The sequence below is a fragment of the Xenopus tropicalis genome, chromosome 5 (genome assembly GCF_000004195.4).
Source record: "Xenopus tropicalis strain Nigerian chromosome 5, UCB_Xtro_10.0, whole genome shotgun sequence".
NCBI classification, from domain to species: domain Eukaryota; kingdom Metazoa; phylum Chordata; class Amphibia; order Anura; family Pipidae; genus Xenopus; species Xenopus tropicalis.
This window is the reverse complement of record NC_030681.2, coordinates 102,029,297-102,052,423: the sequence shown is the minus strand read 5'-3', so window position 1 is coordinate 102,052,423 and position 23,127 is coordinate 102,029,297. Positions and strand designations below refer to the sequence as shown.

Below are 23,127 nucleotides of genomic sequence, written 5' to 3'. Positions count from 1 at the left end.
TTAACCAGATAGGAAGCATTGCATGTATAATCAGTTCTTTATTTTACCACACTCTATATTGACTTTCTAATTCAGATTAAGATACTACAATATGTCATCTAAATGTGAACCTATCTAAATATTGATTTTCCCTAACTGTATATTAGAAGAACAGCATTTAAGAGTACCTGTATTAAAAGATATTTCCACTGGTGTCCCATTAGCAGTTATGATGACAATGTAGTAGTTTCCAGGTATAAGGTTATTTAGAGTGGCTTCTGTTGAGGAGACAGTCATTTCTGATGAAGGAGATCCAAACACAAACACATTGTATCCACTTGCACCAGTCACTGGTGGGCTCCATTTCAAAATAGCACTTGAGCTCAAAACCTCTACGACAGTCAGGTTTTGTATGGGAGAAGAATCTGAAATTGTCCCACACAGGCAATGAGTGAATGTCATAAACAACAGAACAACTAATAATATTGAAAGAAGGGATCTTTGTTTGTGTCTACTTTTATTTTTAAAATGCATAGGGATAAACAGGGATAGAAAGCGTAAATTTTTTTAGTATTAAATGTCTAAAATGGGCTCTACGTGACCAGTTACAATATGTTGGAAAAAGACATAAAAGTGACATATAAAATTATCTCTTTGGCTTAAACACTTCACACTAAAATCTGAAATTACAAAAAATGTCTTGGCAAAGTTAGTTTGTTTTGGCTTTTTTTTTTTACGATGTCCACACTCATACATGCACACACACAAACCTTTGGCTGGTGTTTTCTAAACTATATATTTGCCTGGTACTTACTCATTTTCATCTGATCCATTTTTCTTCTTCAAGCCCTTCAGAAAAAAAGTATATTTTTCGCAATAATTCAAATGCCACATCGGTTAGAATAACTGAAGTCAACATTTCAATTGTTTGGGAAATTGAAGAACAATGAAATATCTGAATATTTTAATGTAAAACTGACTGCAATGTAGCTTTAGTTTGCTAGAAACAAATGCATAGTAAAGAAGAATAATGCAACAGAACCCTTCAGTGATAACAGTGTCAACTTTATTAGTTATAACAATAATGATAAAATGAGTTAACAGTGAAAAGTGGTTGGACTTCAGACAAAAGCTTCTTAAAATGTCAGAGAAAACAAAATACGCCATATCCGGTTCATCTGTAAAAGAAAGAGAGATCATTAGAACTAATGCAGCAAACAAAAAATACACTCTACTTTTTCCATAAAAACTAGGGGTAGGCCAGAAAGGTACCACTTCTTCTATCTACCCATAGTCCAAGTTTTCTTGCCTGCGCTGGCACTTGTTGGTGCTTGATGGCAACACTTTAGCAGTGTGATTGAAATAAGAAATATGAACTTTCAAAGTATCTCCAGGTATAATATATTTTTAATGGTATACATTTAGTAATAGGAAACTGCCCAGAACTAATTAGATTTACACACAAAATTGTGGCAGAAATATTAAAAAAATGTGGGGATTATAGATTAATGATATTCCTTTATATAACTTGCAAGATACTGGTAGTAAATAAACTAATAACAACATCAAAAGAAATGGGGGAGAAAAAAAAAGACTTGACTAAATTAGAAATATTAAAACCAAACTCAGTTTTAATTCCCTTGTTTCTTCGTGTTTTGAATCAAGCAGATTATGCTTATATGAGCAGACATGGATATTTAGAGTTTTGAAGCTCCTTTATTTATATTATATGTTTTTTTTTAAAAAAGATTTTAATAATTTATTTTCATAATAACATAAACAACAATACAGTGAAGTATATAGTGCTATGACCATAAAAAAAAGAGATGGTACATGACAATTTGGGAGAGTTAGTGATATCTGCATCAATACAACAGGTAGGTAAGCTTCAATCAAGCATAATATAAACATTCTCGATCAGGGTATTATGGCTGTTAGGAGGTCCAATAGTCACTGAGCCTTGTGACTATATCAATGGATTTGCCTCAGGCAGAGCCTCTATCCAGGGTTCCCATACGTTACCAAATTTATTGGAGCAGCCCCTAGCGAGATATGTTAGTTTGATGAGTGGGAGTCTGGTATTGACTAATTGTATCCATTGTTGGATAGTGGGTGGGTGGGGGCTAATCCATTTCATTGCTACCACTTTTTTGGCATAAAAATAGAGTGATCTCAGAAGGGTTCTGGTTTTATTCAAAGGCACCAATCAACTAAACCTAGTAAACACACCTCTGGAGACAAAATCCCTGGTAAGAGAATTTGATCACTTAAGTACTTAGTCACACTCACCCAGTAACCAGGACAAGCCCATATTAAGTGAAAGAATTCTACATCTGACATTTGGCATTTGGGGCAAGAAGCATTTTGGTTTTTCCCTTTCAGCCTCAGAGGAGTAATGTATGTCCTATAAATTATTTTGAACTGAATCATCCTATCTTTGGTAGAGATCAGGAAGCTATATAAATCATTTGTAATATCTGTCCATTTATCATTCATATTTAAAACAAATATTCTGTCTCTATTCCATATGAATAAAATAAACACCATCTGCACATTGTTTAGGAATACCATTGTCTGTATCAGTGAAACAAAACAAGAGCCCTCAGGGCCTTATATTTTTGCTCAGCAATAGTGCCCACAATAGAGAATTCCCCACTAAGCTTATGTATGCACATATTTGATGAGCTGCTCATGCCTGTGTCAATCTCTGCTATGCAGGTGTGCCGGATATGACACCACTTGATAAGCAATCACTACCGTATCAATTATTATGTATTGGCCACAACCGTATCTGGCACAAGTTCGCTCTGATGACTACAATTACACTGAAATCATTGGAGAAAATACTCCATAGTGGGTAACTTGGTAATTGCACTTAGCCCACTGCACTTGTGGTCATAAATGAGATAGGCCATGCAGTTTTGGACAAATGCATTGAGAAACAGAAATTGAATTCATCTTAAGCTTTATAACTTTATAACTTCAGAGTTTATGAATTTCTCACTTTGTCTCTTTTTGGCAACCCTAAAACTCATATGACTTTCTATACGAATACATACCTAGTTCAAGATTTAAGATGTTACCAGGGGATGAAAGCCAATCATTTGTGCAGCCTTGCCCTGAAAATCCTGCCAGTATAAGCCTATAACGGAACATAATAACAATTTCTAGTTATTAATAAGCTAATCCAAAATATTTAGCCAAAAGCAGAAACAATCTATGTTGTACGTATTTAATCCATACCTTTTGGACACTGAAGTTTTTTTTGATGGATTCTTGTGGTGAAAGAACATATATGTAGCTGTTGTCTTTTTGCTGTATTCGCTCATGTGTAACAATAAAGAATAACTTTACACTCACATGATTTAAAATGTTTTCCTTTATTATTTAATTTAAAACACAGACACTAAATACTCTTAGATATCAAACATGGACAGGCAGCAGCTTTTGCTCTGTGGGCCCAAGACAGAGCAGGGCAGTCCACCAGGAAGCAAGTACAGTAGCTCATGCTAGAACCACTTCAAAGACAGCTCTGTGGAAATCACAAATCCACAAAACCTGTAGAGCAGCAGGCTGGCTATTCCTGGCTCCTGGACCATACGATGTTTGAGGAGTTGCATGCCTTACTTATTGGGAGAGACAAAATAAGAGCAGTTATTGTCAAGTTCCATATGGTTCTATACTAAAGCATGGAAAATATCAATTATTCTTTTTTCTGGAAAACAAAATGTATAAATTAGCTGTTTTAGAGTAGTGTAATGCAAAACATATAGCATTCTAATCTTAAGAATTGTAATCAAGTACTTAAGTAATTCATCATTTGGGTTAACAAAACAAATCCAGTTCTGACTCTTGATACCATATTAAATAAAAACAGAGCATATCTTACATTTCAGGTTCACTGAAGAATACATTACAGTACAGGCAAAGTTTTGGTTAAAAATAAAGCATCTGAAAGGCCAAATAAAACATGAAACTAAATGTGCCTGAGGCTAATGGCACACAGGGCTTTTTTGCAGACACACAACAAAGCAGATATCAGCGTGGAAACGCAAAAGTATGCATTTTCATGCCAATATTTGCTCCCTGTGCACATGCACATGTATTAAGCCCTAAATGCACATATTGATAAATCTGCCCCTAAGTTTTGATTTAAATGAATAGAGTGGCTGTATATTTCCCATTTATACAGAAGATGTGGCCTTCTATGTGTTTATAGAAACACTGCATCATAAAAGATAAAATATTTGGCTATATAAATATATAGTGACTGCCTTTCAGGACTTGCTAAATATACAAGTTTTGTACAAAAACTGCATCTCAATTGTGAAAAAAACGTTTAATAAAAAAATAAAAATTCATAAATTGATCCCTAAGAGTAAGATGGCCCCCCATAAAACTGTGCAGTGGTATGCAATGATTTCTTGATTATTTTTTCAAAAAAATATGCATCATTTGGAATCTGCTTCACTGGGAATAAACATAACTGTAACACTAAACAAGGACAGCTGTATCAGTTTTGCTGTATAATAGCTCCAGCTTCCTCCAAAAGAATTGGATTTGGATTAAGGAGCAAAATCAGGCAGCATAAATGCTATGAATAAAAAGGAAACATATTGAAGTTACAGTGTGCCAAAATTAACTGGCCCTTATGCTCTCCATAAGGAAAAAGAAGTAAATTCACAGCAGCACAGCACTTTTCTTGGTTTATAAAAGCAGCAACAAAAATACATAAACCTACAAAGAAGGATATGCATGCAGTCTACATTTATTGCTAAATATTGATACTTATTTAACCTGTTTTGAGGGTTTGTGTCAAGGTCCTTGAAGTTTTTCATTCTCCTAAAATTAATAATGCAAAACAGCAATTGTTATGCCTTTAATTAAATCTATGAAGATTTTCATTCATCCAGGTCATGGTATATCTAGTATAAATAAATTTGAAGCAACTGGACTTGTTTAGTAATCATTGAAGACGTTTCACTACTCATCCGAGCAGCTTCTTCAGTTCAACTGACTGGTATGGGAAGAAATTCAATGGAACTACACCAAGTCACTGGTTCAGGTATGTAGATGACACGTGGGTTAAAATCAGATCCAACGAAGTGGCGGCCTTTTCAGAACACATTAACTCAGTGGACAACAACATCAAGTTCACAAGGGAGGATGTCCATGAGAACAAACTTGCTTTTTTGGACTGTTTGATATCCATTCAAGAGGGGGGTATCTTGAAAACAGAAGTATACAGGAAACCCACTCACACGGATCAATATCTGTTGTTCGATTCCCACCATCCGCTGGAACACAAACTGGGTGTCATTAGAACTCTACACCACAGGGCGGAAAGTGTAACAACTGATACAGAGTCCAAGGACAAGGAATGTAAACATCTCAGAGGAGCACTGAAAGCTTGTGGCTACCCAGACTGGGCCTTTGTCAAAACAAGAGCAACTAAGCCCAACAGGAACACCAAAAGGAATAACCGTCCTGAGGCAGAGAGAAGGCGCAATATAGTCATCCCCTATGTAGCAGGAGTGTCGGAGAAACTCAGGAGAATTTTCAACAAACACCACATCCCTGTGTTTTTCAAACCTAGCAACACACTGAGACAAAAACTTGTACACCCAAAGGATCCAACACCAAAGAAAAAAACAAAGCAATGTTGTATACGCAGTCCAGTGTAGCGAGGAGTGCACAGACCTTTACATTGGTGAGACAAAGCAACTGCTCTCTAAGCGAATGGCTCAGCATAGGAGGGCGAACACTACAGGCCAGGACTCTGCTGTCTTTCTACACCTAAAAGGCAAGGGACACTCCTTTGAAAATAGCAATGTCCAAATTTTGGACAAAGAAGACCGCTGGTTTGAAAGAGGTGTAAAAGAGGCCATTCATGTCAAACTGGAGAAACCATCCCTTAACAGAGGCGGGGGACTTCGACACCATCTGTCTGCTACATACAATGCTGTTCTAACATCTGTACCCCGGCAGTTTCAGAACTCTTCACACATCCATTCATGCAACTCTAACAAGTAACACCTGTTTGAAGAGTTGCATGATACTTGGGTAATCCTTTCAAAGTAACTCCACAGCATTCACACCTCTGTGAGTTTCAGATGTCACCTTTCTGAAGAGTTACATAGTGCCATTGTGATTGGATTAGTGGAAGAGTATATATGCTAGGACTTCCCATACCAGTCAGTTGAACTGAAGAAGCTGCTCGGATGAGTAGTGAAACGTCTTCAATGATTACTAAACAAGTCCAGTTGCTTCAAATTTATTTATACTAGATACTTTAATTAAATCATATTCTTTTTAAAAATAGCTTCACTGAGGAATGAGGAAACTGACAGTAAGAATTTGTCACATAACAGGCAGGATAATATTGTTTTTATGTATCAAGCTCTAAACTCACTTTTTGATAAAAACACATCTAAAAATCCCATAGGAATGAATAGAAAGTGGGTGAGTTTTTCTGTCGTGAGTTCTAATTTCACATTTTGATGAATCCACCCCTTTGTGTGCTTACAGTCAGCAACAAAAGTAGTTGACAGATATCTGTGTTATCTGGTTATAACCCTGCAACAGGGTTAGAGTTTAACATACTGTATATAAACCCCCACTCTATTCATTCCTATGGGATTTTTAGAAGCGCATTTATCAAATGGTGATCATGCAGGGGCAGATTTATCAAAATGTGAGTTTAAAGCTTAAAGGGGTTGCTCACATTCAAATTAACTTTCATCATGGCATAGACATTGATATTGAGACAATTTGCAATTGGTTTTAATTTTTTAGTTATTTAGCTTTCTCTTCAGCAGCTCTCCAGTTTGGAATTTCAGCAGCTATCTGGTTGCTAGGGTCTTGTTGAAGAGGAAGGCAAATAATTAAAAAAACAATAAAAAATAAATAATGAAGACCAACTGCAAATTAGCTAAAATATGACATTCTATAACATACTAAAAGATAAAGATGAACCATCCATTTAATACATAAAATCTCACCCACGTTCTATTAATTCCTATGGGATTTTTAGAAGCATATTTATCAATAGGTGAAAGTTAGTGTTTACCATCTGACAAATACGCTTCTAAAAATCCTATAGGAATTAATAGAACATGGGTGAGTTTTTATGTATTAGTTTACAAACTTATATTTTGATAAATATTCCCATAACTTTCACCCATTGATAAATATGGTCCTAAAAATCTCTTAGGAATGAATAGTGTGGGTGTTTATATGAATAGTTGGTGTGTTTATATGTATTATAGTAATACTGACAGTTAACTATAGGTTGTGTTGATCATTTTTCACTGACAGGTTTGCTTTTGTAAGTAATTGTTACATAAAGCTCCTAAACCTGACAGTTTTGCCAACCTGACTGTCCCTTCTGTCAGTTAAAGCTTCTAATGCTAACAGACTCCTGCTGCACAAATATGGCCGCCCCCGCACAGAGGAGCATGGGGGACTAGATAGGTAATGTAAAAGCACTGGGCAGATACATTTAAGGCAAAATTATAAAGCTCATGCAAAGACAATGTTATGATGTATTTAAAAACAGTTTAATTTCTGGTGTCAGTATCTCTTTAAGCTTTAAATAAATACATTTTAATAAATCTGCCCATAAGCAATGAGTATAGCAAGATATCCTACATAAAGAAAAAAGTTATTTCAGATACTGTATATTTAGAATTTTTTTTAAATTCAGTATATTTAAGCATCATTTGATTAAAAAGAAGATATTGTTGGACTGTATAACCACTACAAGTATAGGATCTATTATTTGGAATACATGGTGGATTCCGGATAATGGATCTTTACATATTATGTATCACCATACCGTAAAACTTCTTAAAAAATATTTAAACATTAAATAAAGCCACCAATATGCATTCATGCTGTTAGAAAGAAGTACAAGGTACTGTTTTATTATTACAGAGAAAAAGGAAATCATTTTTAAAAACTAGAATTTTTTGCTTAAAATAGACTCTAAGGAAGATGGCTTTTCCTTTCTGGAAAACAGGTTATCAAATAAGGAATCCCATACCAGTATTGGATGTCTGTGGGGATTCAGTCCTTGCCTAATCCATTTCTTCATTTTCAGTGTTCTGTCAGCCCTGCAAACAAAAATCATGTGTATGAGAAATCTATTAGATTATTTGTATTTAAAAGAAACAGGAAAAAGCGAATGTACCTGATATCTGAATGAAAGCTAATGAAGTAAGACACAATGACATAACCTTCCCAAAATTCCACACAAATGAGCTGATCTACTGTACCTACCTGTTGCTAGACATCTCTCTTCAACAAATGTTTTTCTTGCATGGACAGTACTGTGTATCTGTGTCTGTGACTGACTATATAGCTCTTGTGTTTATAGCTCTCATTTCATTCCATATTTGCTTGGCTATAGTTATGCCTACACACATAGATGGATCTTACTAGTTTTCAGCAAATGTTTTTCTCCAGGCATAGATTCGTAGCAAAATTCTGTATTTCACCATTGGTAATTTTTTTATGAAACTGCTGCAAAAATTCACAGCGAAAAATAAACCAGCGAAAGAACACTGCAAAAAAAGCCCCTTCACTTCAAAGAATTTGGAGCAAGAAAAAGATGCCTATAAACTTTAATGCATTTGGAGTAAGAAAAAAAACTTGAGAAAAAATGCCCATTGACATTACTGCATTTGGAGTGAGAAAACAAGTTGTGCACATAAAAAACAAGCTGTGCATTCCGTCAAATTTTTCAGCAGTTTTGCAAATTTTTTGGTGAAGCAAAACAGATTTACTCATCACTAACTCTTACATCAAGTGAGACAAGTCAGCTACTCTTCATAACCTCCTATCTTCTTATTACTTCACAGAATTTTTCCAGTCACTTTTAAAACATTTACAGAGGTTGTATACTCTACCATAACACTGTCCCACTGCACCTGTAAGAGGTATGAGGTTATTATACACCCCCTAATAAAATTTGTGCTTTTAAACAAGTTCAGCACTTACATTTTGTTTCCTTGGAACACTTCCTGCTCTGCTACTGCAGAAGGAACCTATGTGCACAGCTAAGGTAGGAATTTTTACCTGATGCACCAGTTTCCGTGTGCAGGATTAAGTAAATGTTCCTGTTGTTGTTTTAATCCTTATCCTAATGTTTTATAAAGTTATTCAAAATTGCTTATATGCCACTGCAAATTAGTTTTATACTGTCTCCAGCACAGACAGCCTGCAGTGAGTTACAGCAGCCAGGCAGTTACACCTACAGAATCAGTGCACATTCTGCACAGTAGTTAATGCTGGCTATAGATCCTGATTTATGCTTCCAACTCCAATCGCAGGTACAAAGAACAGGGAGCTAGATTTACACAGATCAGCTGGGATTCTCATTGGAGAATTTTTTGCATTTTAAAGCAGTCGCTAGCCCTGGAGATTTAGGGGAAAGCTTTGGAAACTACACCCCCCAGGTATAAAACCCCCTTAACTGGCATGCATCAGCCCCCCTGAACCCAAGCTAAAGAACCAGAGCAGGGCAGCCACGTACCTGGGCGCCATCTTCTGTTCAATAGAAAATGCTTCAGGACATGCTTGACCATGCGCAATTGAAACTGATACCCGGCTAGCCCCCAACCGCGCATGCTTAAGCAGGGTCTGTATTGGTGAGACCTGAAGCATTTTCCATTGAACAGAAGATGGCCCCTAGGTACGCTGCTGTGCTGCTTTTTTAGGTTGGGTTTTTCTATAGGGCAAGTTTTTAAAGTTATAGACTATGCGAGAAGCAGGGGGGGTTGGGTTGATGATGGCCAGGTAAGGGCTTTTATACCTGGAGGGGGGGGGGGTAGTTTTCCTTTAAGAATACAAACCTGATGTTGCTGGACTACAGCTCCCAGAATGTCTCAACCTTCATTATATGTTACATTATTCTGGAATTTGTAGTCCAACTGAATAAAGTTTGGTTGAGCAGTGCAATGCAGCAGGGTTTACATTCTCTTTAAACAAATGTTAGAAGATGTTACTACAGGTATAGGACCCGTTATCCAGAATGCTCTGGAAAAGGGGTATTTCCGTAATTTCGATCTCCATACCTTAAGTCTACTAAAAAATGAATAAAACATGAATCAAACCCAATAGGATTGTTTTGCCTCCAATAAGGATTAATTATATGTTAGTTGGGATCAAGTACAAGGTACTGTTTTATTACTACAGAGATTAGGAAATCAGTTTTAAAATTCTCAATTTTTTATATTAAAATGGAGTCTATGGGTAAGCCTGACATACAGTAGTGGTGCATTCCCATACCTGCTTCCCAGCCCAACAGTGTTACTTCTGTGACTACAGACTGTTTCCTTTCTCTGCTAATTTCCTACAATATTCTCAGTATTCAATTCTTTTCAATCTTCCTTCTAATTTTTCATGTATATTTGACACTTAACCTAAAGTGGTAGGTATTCATGCCCATTGAATCATGCCAATCCCATCTAGGCACTTAAAAGAACAAACAGGTAACTGGTAAAGATCGTGGCCTCTAACAGTGTTGCCAATATGATGATTCGGGATTGGTTGTTACACATTCACTAGTGCCCACTTTTTCGAAACACATTAGAACAGTTTTGTATTGGGGTAAACTCAAGTCAGGAACTCACATGTGCATGCTAAAATCGTCTTACATACATAACTACAAAATATTGCATAGATTACAATGTATAAGTGACAAATTCTTAGGAACTAAAAACATTTATATGATCTAATCAGTATCATCTGTGGAAGTTATAATTTCTGGCACATTGTAAAGTAAACTTTGGGAATGTATTGAAAATTGACACATTTACAATTACTAAGGGGCACATTTACTAATCCACGAACGTCCGAAAAGCATCCGAATGCGTTTTTTTCGCAATGATCGGTATTTTGCTACTTTTTCGAGCGCTCAATACGAAAGTCGCGACAATTCACGAAAGTCATAATGGCTATGAAAAAGTTGCGACAATTCACGAAATTTGTAATGGCTATGGAAAAGTCGCGACAATTCGCGCAAGTCGTAATGGCTACGAAAAAGTCGCAAAATGTTCGTTTTCCAATCCGAATTTTTCCCATTCGGATTCGTGGATTAGTAAATCAGCCCCTTTGTATGCCAAAAAAGCACACTTCAATATACTGTTACCATGCATGGTAACATTGTGTGTTTGCACACAGTTTATATCAATAAGATGCTGTGTAGCTAAGGGGGCAACCGCTGAAGTTGAATAGGGCAAAATGTTCACATATAAGATAACAGTTAAGCTCTGTAGAATACAGTGGTTTTATTTCTTACACAGGAAGAAAAACAGAAGTCAAATGCCATGGCAGGACCATAGAATAAAAATCCTTTCTTGTATATCCTTTCATGATCTATTTGTTGGTGCTCTATTAAAATATACAAACTTTAAATAAAAATATTAAATTTTTTTGATGTTGCTGTTTTTTTGTCATGTTTCTTTGGGCCAATCTGTTGTTTTTTCAAGCTAGTGAGTGAGGACCTAGCAACCTATTAGCTTGAGATTGCAGCCAGGACCCCATGATTGCTGCTTACTAGCCTATACATGCACTTGATGCACTGGAATGGACACATTTTTATATATGTGCATGCTGTAAAGACTCCCAGAATTACTAACACATGTTCCTATTCACAAATAGCAGCAATAACACTTGGCCCTGTTCCTGGCACTTACAATGCACTTGTAACTGTACTTTGTGTTTATTATGTTGGGTTGAAAAACCAAGCATACTATTCTTCCACTTCAGCTGATTCTTCCACTTTTTCTTCTTCTTCTTATTCTTAGTGCCCCCTATTTTCTAAACGTTACTCCTCCTACAGTTTTAGGGGTACAACACCCAGACTCTCCACACTTCTTCTCCCTATAGCGGAGCAGGTTGCTTGTGCTTTTCTAAGCGATCCCGCCCCCCTGTCTTTTTGTGGCACCGATCCGAACCCCCCAATTTTCCCATTGACTTTGACAGGGAAGATTCCCAAACTTGAATAACATAATAATGGGGTCCCCCTGTATGAAACAGCGACATTAGTTGGATGACCCCAACGTGGGTCTTTTATGGGGAAATTGAAATTGCTGTCAATCTTACAGCTTTGAGGCTACACTCCCCAAACTTGAATCACACAGTTATGGGGTCAGCCTGAATGAAAATATGGTGATTGTTGGATGCCCAAAAGTGGGCGGAGCTGTGAACAGCCAATAAGATTTTACCTATTGACTTGCAGAAATCCAACCTGTTGACATTCTCACAGTAATAACGCTTTGCAGAGTTAGGCACCAGTTAACTGCAGTTCAAGGTTAGAAAAAGGGGGCAGAGCCACCAACCACCAATCAGATCTCACTCATTGACTTTCAGTGGGGAAATTTAAGTTGCTGCCATTCAGACACTATTAAAACCAGGGTCCTCAAACTTTGCACAGGGGTTTTTACTATATAACTGTGGTAAAAGATTAGAAAAAGTGGGCGGAGCCCAACAAAGAGGTTTCATTCAGTGACTTCACATTTTGTTCTCAAACTTCCCTTTCTAGTTTGTATTGATTATTGTATTAAACCCTTTTTGTTCAGTTTATTGTTCTGCTGTACAGTGCTGCATAAACTAGTAGCACAAAAAATATTTTAAATACATACAAAATATCCCTAAAAAGCCTTCAGGTGCTGAAAGTAAAAGTTTAAAATGCCAAAAAAGTTTAAAATGCCAATGACATTTTAAATCACACAACCAGTCAAACCGATGTGTCAGCATCTGAGGGATTTCTCTGTTACCAGCATCTGCAACTGACTTCCAGTTTTGCATAATTTTTTTATGTTGATAAATAAATATTTAGCTATGTTTCTTGTGTACCCATTGGGATTAAGGATTCCAGGGTTTAAAGATGTTGTTGCTGTTTGAATGTTTTCACACTGCAATACTGCAGCTACCCCCTTGAATACAATGCCGTCTACATCCAGCAACTCAGTAGTTCAGAGGGGTAAACAGGAAGAGGCACATACTCATTCCCTTCCTATACCTGTCCCCAAACTTGTGTGTCACTGTGCCCCCTGACAATCTGCTGTGTAACTTGCACTAGATTTTTGTGTAGATTGAGATGGGCATCACAGCCATTCCTCGGGCAGAAGCACATCCTGCAGGAGCACTAATGGGCATGCTCTAGCTCCCCTTAGTGCTCTTGCACTTTTGCCCAGAATAGTAAATTACCCCATTAATGTAAGGCTGCAATGTCTCAAGTTCAATTCTGGATAAACACAGACCGACATCCTTTGCAGCTTTGATTGCAGTGTTAAACCATTACGGGGATTATGTAATAAAATACATTAAGTTTTCCTCAGGAGCAGTAGCACATCACAACCAATCAGCAGGTAGACTTTACTGGTTACCTGTTTAAAAGCAAATATCTTACTTGTTGATATGTCTTACTGCTCCAGGGCAAACTTAGTGCATTTTATTACATATGGGGGTCAGCCTTTATTTTATAGAAACTATTTGATACATGCGCAAGTTCATCATATGTCGAATACATATGGCAAAATATCACATCATATGACATATTTTATGCCAGTAACGAGCACTAAGTGAAAGAAATTTTTGAAACAAAAGTGTGCATATCTATTCATGAATAGGGTGAATAAAAGACTTAATTATATTTTAAGGCTCCTGAACACTGAGATAAATACAAAAATAGAACAAAAGACAGTTTAGAATTACTTTAGACAATTTAGTAGGGATGCACTGAATTCACTATTTTGGGATTTGGCCGAACCCCAAATCCTTTCTAAAAAATTCAGCCTAATACCTAACAGAATTCAACTCCTAATTTTCATATGCAAATAAGGCAGTGAAAGGGTTAAAGGGAATCGTGTGATTAAAATTTTTCAACATCCATGTTTATTTGAAAAAAGTCCCATGATTTTAAGGATTCGGATTTGGTTTGGCCAGGCACTTGGATTCGGATGAATCAGAATACTGTTGAAAAAGGCCGAACGTTGCCTGAACCCCAAACCAAATCTTGGATTCGGTGGATCCCTACAATTTAGATTAGCTTAGATACCTGAGCAGTGGGGTAGAATAAAATTTGACCCCACCTAGTAACCAAAAGCAACCAGCAGGTAGAATTTGCTGATCAGCTTTTTAAAAGCAAACATCTGAATGGCTGCTATGGTGCGAATTATATTTTATTTTAAACTTAGTTTTCAGGTGTACTTTCTCTATACCTTACTGCCAGACCCTTGCAGCAAAATCTGGCACCAAAGTTTAGGGAGTGAGTGATTATGGGCATACAGGGATCCAGCAGCTGAGGGGAGTACATTGTTGTGTGCCTAGGGTGACTGCATACACAAATGCAGCACTGAGGGTTTACTATTTCTCAGGCTTAGCTTATACAGAAAGTTCCCAGGCATGCACTGCACCTAACTGTTATTTATAAGCTTTTTTTTCTGAATTTACAAAGGAGGACTTTTACGGTAGTTCTTTTTGTAAATCATTTAGCATGGGGCACTGCAGTGAAGGAATTCATGTTTCAGTATTGTTTATCTGTTGTGGCCACAATCATTTGTTACCCTTTTGTGATCGGAAACTCTGACACACACCTACAGAATACTTTGTGTCACATTTCTTTTCTGTGTTTTCAAAGGAAAATTTAGCATCTTTAGTATCACCAGGTGGCTCTACACAATAGTTACTGCAGTCTGCCTCTCCCATAAAGTGCGTTTGAAACTTCAGTGCACAATTCGGGGTCTGTTAAATATATGTGTCTAAAATTCTAATCCTCTTTAGAAAACTACAGTGGCCTCAACTTCACATGGGCGCAAAGGGCAAACAATTTGGTGCACTTCTCCAAAAAGTAGCCTGAAAATTAGGATTATTAGCCACTAGAACACACTTTTTACAAAGGCTAATGTGGAGCACACTCAGAACCAAAGGAGCCCTGTCACTGACTAGATTTTTAGTCCAGGGTTCCCTTTGCACATTTTACTCTTGACATAGTAATAAAAGGCACAGAGGTTGCATTATTGTTATTCAGGGCATTTCAGAGCTCAAGTATATACATTCTATTAGTTTGCCCTCCAATTGCAAGTATTGGAATGTCTTATTTCAGGGGAGGGGAGGTAAACAGACTGAGACAAAAGGGGTCAAGTGCACATGAAAAACACTTAGGTGCACATGATTGTTCTTTCTAGGAGCACTTGCGCTCCACTGAGTGAACAGCGAAGCATCAGGACACTGCCTGCCTACTACTACTACCGCCACACTACCTTGTATCTTAGAATGTTAAGCCTCCCCCTGCCTACCCTTTTGGAATTGAGTGTGGCCTAATGTAGGCCTAACTCAATTTTAAGCTCAGTCTGCTATTTGTATAATAATAATAATAATAATAATAATAATAATAAGTGCAATTGTGGCCTGTTTTTACACTTTTTTTTACACTTTCTGTGGGGCATTGTGAACGACCCCTAAAATCAAGAATGATCCCCAAATTGTTGCAGTTACAACAGTCTGTGGAACTAGAACATTCAGAAGGCTGGGGGAAGCTGGGGGTTTTGGTATAGAGCTAGAAATTGTTTTGTACGAGGAAGTATAACTAAAAGAATGTGTTTATGCCACTGATTTAAGTGGTTCTACCAGTTTTACCTTCCTACTCTGGGGGTTTTGTACCTTGCTGAACCTGTTCATGCTACTGTATTTGCATACAACAGTTATGCAGAATAGAAAAGGTACATAAAGGACAACATGATCTTTTTTTATTTTATTTTTTTGTTTAAATAACACCTTTAAATATCTTTTTTTCTAAAAACATAATACTGCATTAGATGTTTCTGATATGGCAGGAAATGTTACTTCCACCACCTACCAAAAGAGCAGCCTGTTGTGCTATAATGCCCATCGAAAAATTATATGATAATTATATAGATTTTTCAGATATATACAGGTGTATTGATTGTAAGCTCTTTTGGGCAGAGCTCTGTTCACCTCTTGTATCGGTTATTGGTTGCTTTATATGTTACTCTGTATGTCCAATGTATGAAACCCACTTATTGTACAGCGCTGCGGAAAATGTTGGCACTTTATAAATAAATGTTAATAATAATAATAACACTCATTTTTAAACGGGGACTAAGCTTGATATAAACAGGTACCCATGATTAAAGGTTGTTAAATATTTTACACAAGTAAGTTGGCTTTGTTTGGTCATAGCTTTTGAGATATACACTTTTTATAAGTGTATTCCCTCAATCTAATATTTTTTCCTGCAGTAACAACTCAGCCAAGCTGACTTGCAGCTAAGATCCATAAATTGTTTACTCACAGTGAAATCAGCTTGTCAGACCAAGGTAATCAGTATGTAAATCATAAATAAAACAATACGATCTTTATCTACTAATCCCACAGGCACAAGTGCTAGATGCCCAGCAAAATTTACAGATGATTAGGAGACTGTTCTTAAATATGAATGTATGAATAATATACATACTATAAGTCAGTTGCAATAAAGAGTGCGCTTCTTTAAACATAATAATAAAAAATAAAAGTCCTGGAATTAGCACAAATGTAATAAACTATGTTAGGACACACTGGGACCTTTGTCAAGGCAGAACAGTGCTGTCCAATTCCCATAAATATCCACCAGGCCCAAATGATGCAAAAACATTACCCATGATGTCACAGTAAACAAATAATATCATTGACAGGTGCCTATTATGACCCACAAGTGTAACACACCATTCCCCAACTAATATAGAATGTAATATCCAAAAATACAATGTGCATTCATAAGGAAATAAGTAAACCGTTTTAATAAATGCTTTGTTGCAAGATAAGTGAATTTATATGTAACAAAATAAAGATGGTATAAAGTGCATTATCCATAAAAACCCTCAGACCCAAACCTGTGTCAGATACTAAATAATTCTGGATTAAGTAAAATCAAAGCTAAGCTTTTTAATACCTTGGAGTAATTACTACGAGACCCTGAATCTTTATTTACTTTCACATATTCTTGTCCTTCAGTCATACATAGTGATGGGCGAAATAATTTGGCAGGTGAACAAGTTAAACAACTGTAACGTGGGGAAATTACCTTTTCCTTGTTCATGCGTTAGGTAACTAAGACATTGAAGTAGCAAAGTCACCCCTTCCCTCCAAAGAACTTTTATTTAATAGTACTATTTTTTGTCACAGCAGTGCCTTGCACATATAGCTGTACTGTTGCTAAATCCAATATAGATAAAACAATCTGTAGGATGGCAGTTAAAAACCAAAGTATAAGAAATTATTTAAGGCAGAGAGAAATAGTTCAGTTACTGGACCATTGGTTTAATTCCTTAGTCAGGACCATGTGTCTACATTCTTCTCTATATTTTCAATTGCAGTGGTTGGTCTCTTTATTTTGGGAATCAAGTAAAACATTACCGTTTATAAAACAGAAATGTAGAACAAGGAGCTGCAAATACAAATTGTATAATATACAAATGTATAATATGATGGTGCCTTTTTCACACGTGCAATGTGTGATGAACTAATGAACTAATCAATGGACTCATTTACAAAGTATAGGATAGGGTGCAAAAAGCAGATGCAAACAATTGCGTTTTCTGCACACTTGCTCTCTGCCCTGCAAGCTCTGGTTATTGTAATCAACTGCACTCTGATTGGATATTTCTCCAATCAGAGTGTAGCTCTCTTGACAGACAATAAAATTAACCAACCAAGACACAGATATAGGTGGGACTGGGGAGATGGAACAAACTGAATGCACTGCAGAAATGAAGTCTGAGAAGAAGTATCTTCACCTAAGATCCTCACTAACTTTGAACTGTTGCTGCAGATTTCATCCTACTAAGTACTATACGATATATGTTTTAATGGCTGACTCACTAGCAGAAATTTGTTTGTATTTATTTACTTTGCACTTGTAGTTTTTTGTGCTGCCTTAGTAACTTTTGTTACTGTTTAGTTAGTTAAGGTTTTGCCTTCAGGAGACTGCAAGGCTGGGAAACAAGCCAATGTTGTGTTTCAGATGTATTGTTATAGTGTGGGGGCATATCTAAATACCTGCATCAGTACCCACCACAGTCTTTTACTGAATATAATGTGCTGGTTTTGTAAATATAGACTGCCTCCCACTGTATAAAATGTGCCAGGGATGTCAGTACCTAATGAATAGCACTTCTGCCTTGCAGTGCTGAGGTCCTGGATTCAATCCTAGCCTGGACACTATCTGCAAGAAGTTTGTATGTTAATTTATAAGCTTCTCTGGGACAGGGACTGAGGAGAATAAAATCTGTAAAGTGCTGCAGAAATGTGTTGGTGCTATATAAATAAAATAAAATATAATAATTCTGGAGTGAAAACAAACAGAATTGTCTAACAGTCACCATTACTTCCTTTTATATTTTTTATTGCAAAAAGTTAGAATAAGTAATTAGTTGCTAAAAATATTTATCTCTGAGTAGTACAAGTTTTTTGTATTTCTGAAATTGTTTAAATATGTTGACTGATCAAAATAATAATTTCTTTTTTTCCATAGGAACTGGTAGTAACAACAGATAATTCCAAATTATTTTCTGTGTTTTTTAAGCAAAATAAACTTCATTTACACTATTAAACTAATATAATTCAGTCTTGGAATTATCACAGCAAACAGGCAGGCACCATTTTGTGGACTCTTGCTGTAAGGCAAGCTTTGCATCACCCCAACATCTTGTGTCTGTGCCAGAATGGGGAACCTGATGCCCATGCACATGCACAGGATACACAATTATATGGTGAGGAGGGAGGGGGAAAGTGAGTGCTGAATAGAAAGTGAAAGTACAGGTAAGGGACCTGTTATCCAGAATGCACAAGACCTGGGGTTTTCTAGATAAAGCATCTTTCCGTAATTTGGATCTCCATTACTTAAGTCTGCTATAAATCATTTCAATATTGAATAAACCCAATGGGCTTGTTTTGGCTCCAATAAGGATTAATTATATCTTAGTTGGGATCAAGAACAAGGTACTGTTTTATTATTACAGAGAAAAAGGAAATTATTTTTAAAAATGATTAGGAATGTGTGATCTGAGCCATTCAGCATGTACAAACTGGGCATGTACAGGGGTCTTGGTGCAGGAGTGTGGCATTAGGGTAATTTTCTTTACAGAGCTCAGTGTTTTTTTTTTCGTATGAGGCTTCTGATCATCTGAACAGGAGAAATTTGGGGTACAAATTTAGGGGCGGCATGCCACCCAAGCCGCACTGAAATTTTGCTCACATATGGAGAAATGGGGCGGCAGGGTGGCAGGATGGCAGGGTGGCAGGGAATGGGAACGGCCTCGGGCGTTATCAAATCCGGGGCTGGATACATTTATGACAGGGTCATTCAGCTCTGAAGTTCTGGGTGACAGCACATACACCTCAAAACTATTGCTTTATTACATAGATCAGTGCTGTCCAACTGGCGGCCCGCGGGCCGCATGCGGCCCGCGACCCCCCTCTGTGTGGCCCCCCACCTGTCTGGCTGCTTTGATGGCTTACTCTTGTGTAAGCTTTAAATGGTATCAGTACTGTGATTAACTGCCCCCCTGCATGGTTCTCACCTCAGATTCAGGCTGTAATCAGGCTGTATTGTTTAAATATGTAAAACCTGTGTTTTTCACACCTTTTAGTTTCTGTATTGTTCACCCCCTGCAGTGTTCACACTTCTGGCTCAGGCTGTAATCACCCCCATTGTTCCCCTGTTCACACCTCAGGAGCAGTAGAAACCCACAAATAATCCCTGCACACTGCAAAAAGAACATATACTGAGGTGGTACTTCAATTAAAAAGTTTTTTAATATATAGTTATTTTGCAGACTGTAGGAGCAGTGCCAGCATTGTGTCACTGTAGGCTGCCTGTGTGTGCCATACACACAGGCATCATAGGGCAAGCAGAGTATGGCACACACAGGCAGGGTAGGGAAGGCAGAGTATGGCACACACAGGCAGAGTATGGCACACACAGGCCAAGTATGGCACAAACCAGCCAAGAATGGCAAACACAGTGAGAGTATGGCACACGCAGGCAGGGTAATAAAGGCAGAGTATGGCACACACAGGCAGGGTAGGGCAGGCAGAGTATGGCACACACAGGCCAAGTATGGCACAAACCAGCCAAGAATGGCAAACACAGTGAGAGTATGGCACATGCAGGCAGGGTAATGAAGGCAGAGTATGGCACACACAGGCAGGGTATGGCACACACAGGCAGGGTATGGCACACACAGGCCAAGTATGGCACAAACCAGCCAAGAATGGCACACACAGTGAAAGTATGGCACACAGACAGGGTAGGGAAGGCAGAGTATGGCACACACAGGCAGGGTAGGGAAGGCGAGTATGGCACACACAGGCAGGGTAGGGCAGGCAGAGTATGGCACACACAGGCAGGGTAGGGCAGGCAGAGTATGGCAGGTTTTTGCTGTACTACAACCATTAATATGGGTATGGTCATGTGATAACATGGGTGTGGTTTCAAGTAGGTGCGGTTTCAAAAAGGGGAGTGGTCAAAACGGGCTTCCATTATCGGCCCTCCACCACGTAGGTCGGAAAAATTCCGGCCCTCGGTACAACAGAAGTTGGACAGCACTGACATAGATAATACATAGATTACATAGTTAGTTAATAGCCTCACTAATCAAGATACAGGTATTCAGAAACATGTTATTCAGAAAGCTCCCAATTTCAGGAAGGGCCATCACCTATACAGTGAAAATTCAAACAAATGCAGGTATGGGACCTGTTGTCCGGAATGCTCGGGAACTGGGGTTTTCTGGATAAGGGTTATTTCTGTAATTTGGATCTCCATACTTTGTCTACTAAAAAATAATTTAAACAAAAATAAATAAACCCAATAGGATTGTTTTGCCTCCAATAAGGATTCATTATACCTCAGTTGGGATCAAGTACAAGGTACTGGTTTATCATTACAAAGAAAATAAAAATAATTTTTAAATATTTGAATTATTTGACTAAAATTGAGCCTATGGGAGATGGCCTTCCTGTAATTCTGAGCTTTCTGGATAACAGATCATATACCTGTAATTACAATTTTTTAGAACTATTTCCTTTTTCTCTGTAATAATAAAACATTACCTTTGTTCTTGGTCCCAACTAAGATGCATGAATCTTTACTGACGGCAAAACAATACTCTTGGGTTTATTGGGAAACCAACTAACTCACCCTCCTTTTCCCCCATTTATCTGTTGCAAAGAATCTGCTGTAAAGGCATTAATGTGCTTTCTATCTGACCCATAACTTTTAATTTTTTTAAATAACATTTAAATTATACCCATTTCCATCCTCAAAATTCAAATTAGTCAGTTTTCAAGGGTTTTTTTTTTATGAAAAAAAACCAGCAAACTCATCAAACTCCAATGTGCTCTTATTTATTTAAAAAAAATCACAAAAACTTGATCGCTCAAAACTGTGAAACAAAATTTAAACACAGTACAATTGAATTCTGCTCATCACCACAAAAACTTGAAAAACTGAAACATTTACATTTGAGAAATTCCAATTCAAACTTTTAGTGCAAACTATTTTTGTAAAAACTTGAATCCTTAATGATGTTTGGGCTATATGGGCAGCTGTATAGGCAGCTTTCTGTCTTGATGCACATTGAATTAATATCCCTACAATGTAAAATCTTATGCATCATAATAGGGATAGATACATGGATCAAGGTAAGTGCCAATCAGTACCTGTAATATGCATGTTCAATCAGGACCAATATATAGCTTATAGCAACTTCAGGCGCAAAGAGAATTAAAATTAATAACATTAGTAAGATACAGCACAGTAACTGAGATGCATTTGTAGCAAATCTATAACCTACATTTTAATTATTACAGAAAAAATACCAGAGGGTCCTTATAAACCAGAAATTAAACAACACATGTTTCCCACGGCAATTAGTAGCACACATGATATAAAAAAACATGATTTATTTTGTTCCCCTCTCTAATTTGTCTACTCTACACAGGGACTAAACATGGGCTACGCAGCAACACATATTTCCAGACACAGCTAGTGTATGTTTGTCGATGACACAGGTAATAATCAACTATTTTAACATGATAACCTGTATTAATCTACACATAAAAAACATAATTAAAAGTCACAGTTTCTGGAACTATTCCATACTTCTTGCTTACATGGACACCCTGTAAGTCTGACAAGCCAACATCTAAGCAAAAGCCAATGGGGCAAAATAAAAAGTTTTTATCCAGTGAATGAGAAGCACATGGAATCAGGTGCATATACTGAATCATTAGTAGAAGGAAGAACACAAAACAGCACTATCTAAGGCTGAACAGCAACAATACATATTCAGAGTCAATGACCATTCCTTGTTAATTACACACGCATACACACACATGTTTTGATTGCACTGATTTCTTACCTGTAGCTATCACAATTCCCCGAGAGAAGTGGTAAACTCCAAGCTCAAAAAGCGAAAAGCAAGATGCGAGTTAGTCAGATGCCACTGATATGTTCCTGGTTCACTGGAGTTTTAGGGGTGGAGTTGAACATTTTGCATTATCCAACCTTAAGACATTACATCTGTAACACAGCAACTGTTGTTCATGTAATTGTTTTTAAAATAATTTGCTCATCTTATAGCTAACAATGCCTTATACATTTCTGTGTTTCAGGAATAGAAAATCTGTTATATTGAATAGGGATTCTTAAAACCTGAAACACATGAAAATCCTCTTTTTGCATTCCTTCTCCCCTCCCCTGTTCAGTCTTTCATTACAAACTGCCTAGGTGTGTCGCTGCTGCTTGTAACTCTATCTGCTTCAATCTAACCTTATTAGGGGAATGTTCACTTCCTCCAAGCACAGCATAGTATGAACACTGAACTAAGAATTCTTTAATACAAGGGACATTGAAATTTTTAGCACTTCAAGTGTCACTGTTGATTGAACACACTGATTGGTCTGTTTGTCTCTAAGAAGTAAATTATATGGTCTAATTAATCCATAGCTTAGTTACAATGGGGTTTTTTGGGCCTACATAAATGCTGGCCCTCTAAAAGCCTCTACATATCTGCAGATTTCATACCATTGTGAAATAGAACATGGTTGTTCTAACAAATGGGCAAAAGGGGCATC

The 23,127-nt window shown here is 37.3% G+C and overlaps 1 long non-coding RNA gene across 1 annotated transcript; it reads right to left on the bottom strand.

Moving 5' to 3' along the window:
* Window positions 1-1,023: 1,023 nt before the first annotated feature.
* On the bottom strand, window positions 1,024-22,722 carry LOC105947373. Its single transcript, XR_001170772.3, has 4 exons — window positions 22,413-22,722; window positions 8,024-8,093; window positions 3,039-4,821; window positions 1,024-1,157 (listed from the first exon to the last, which is right to left on the bottom strand). It is a non-coding gene; the product is annotated as an uncharacterized LOC105947373 (long non-coding RNA).
* Between the last annotated feature and the right edge of the window lie 405 nt (window positions 22,723-23,127).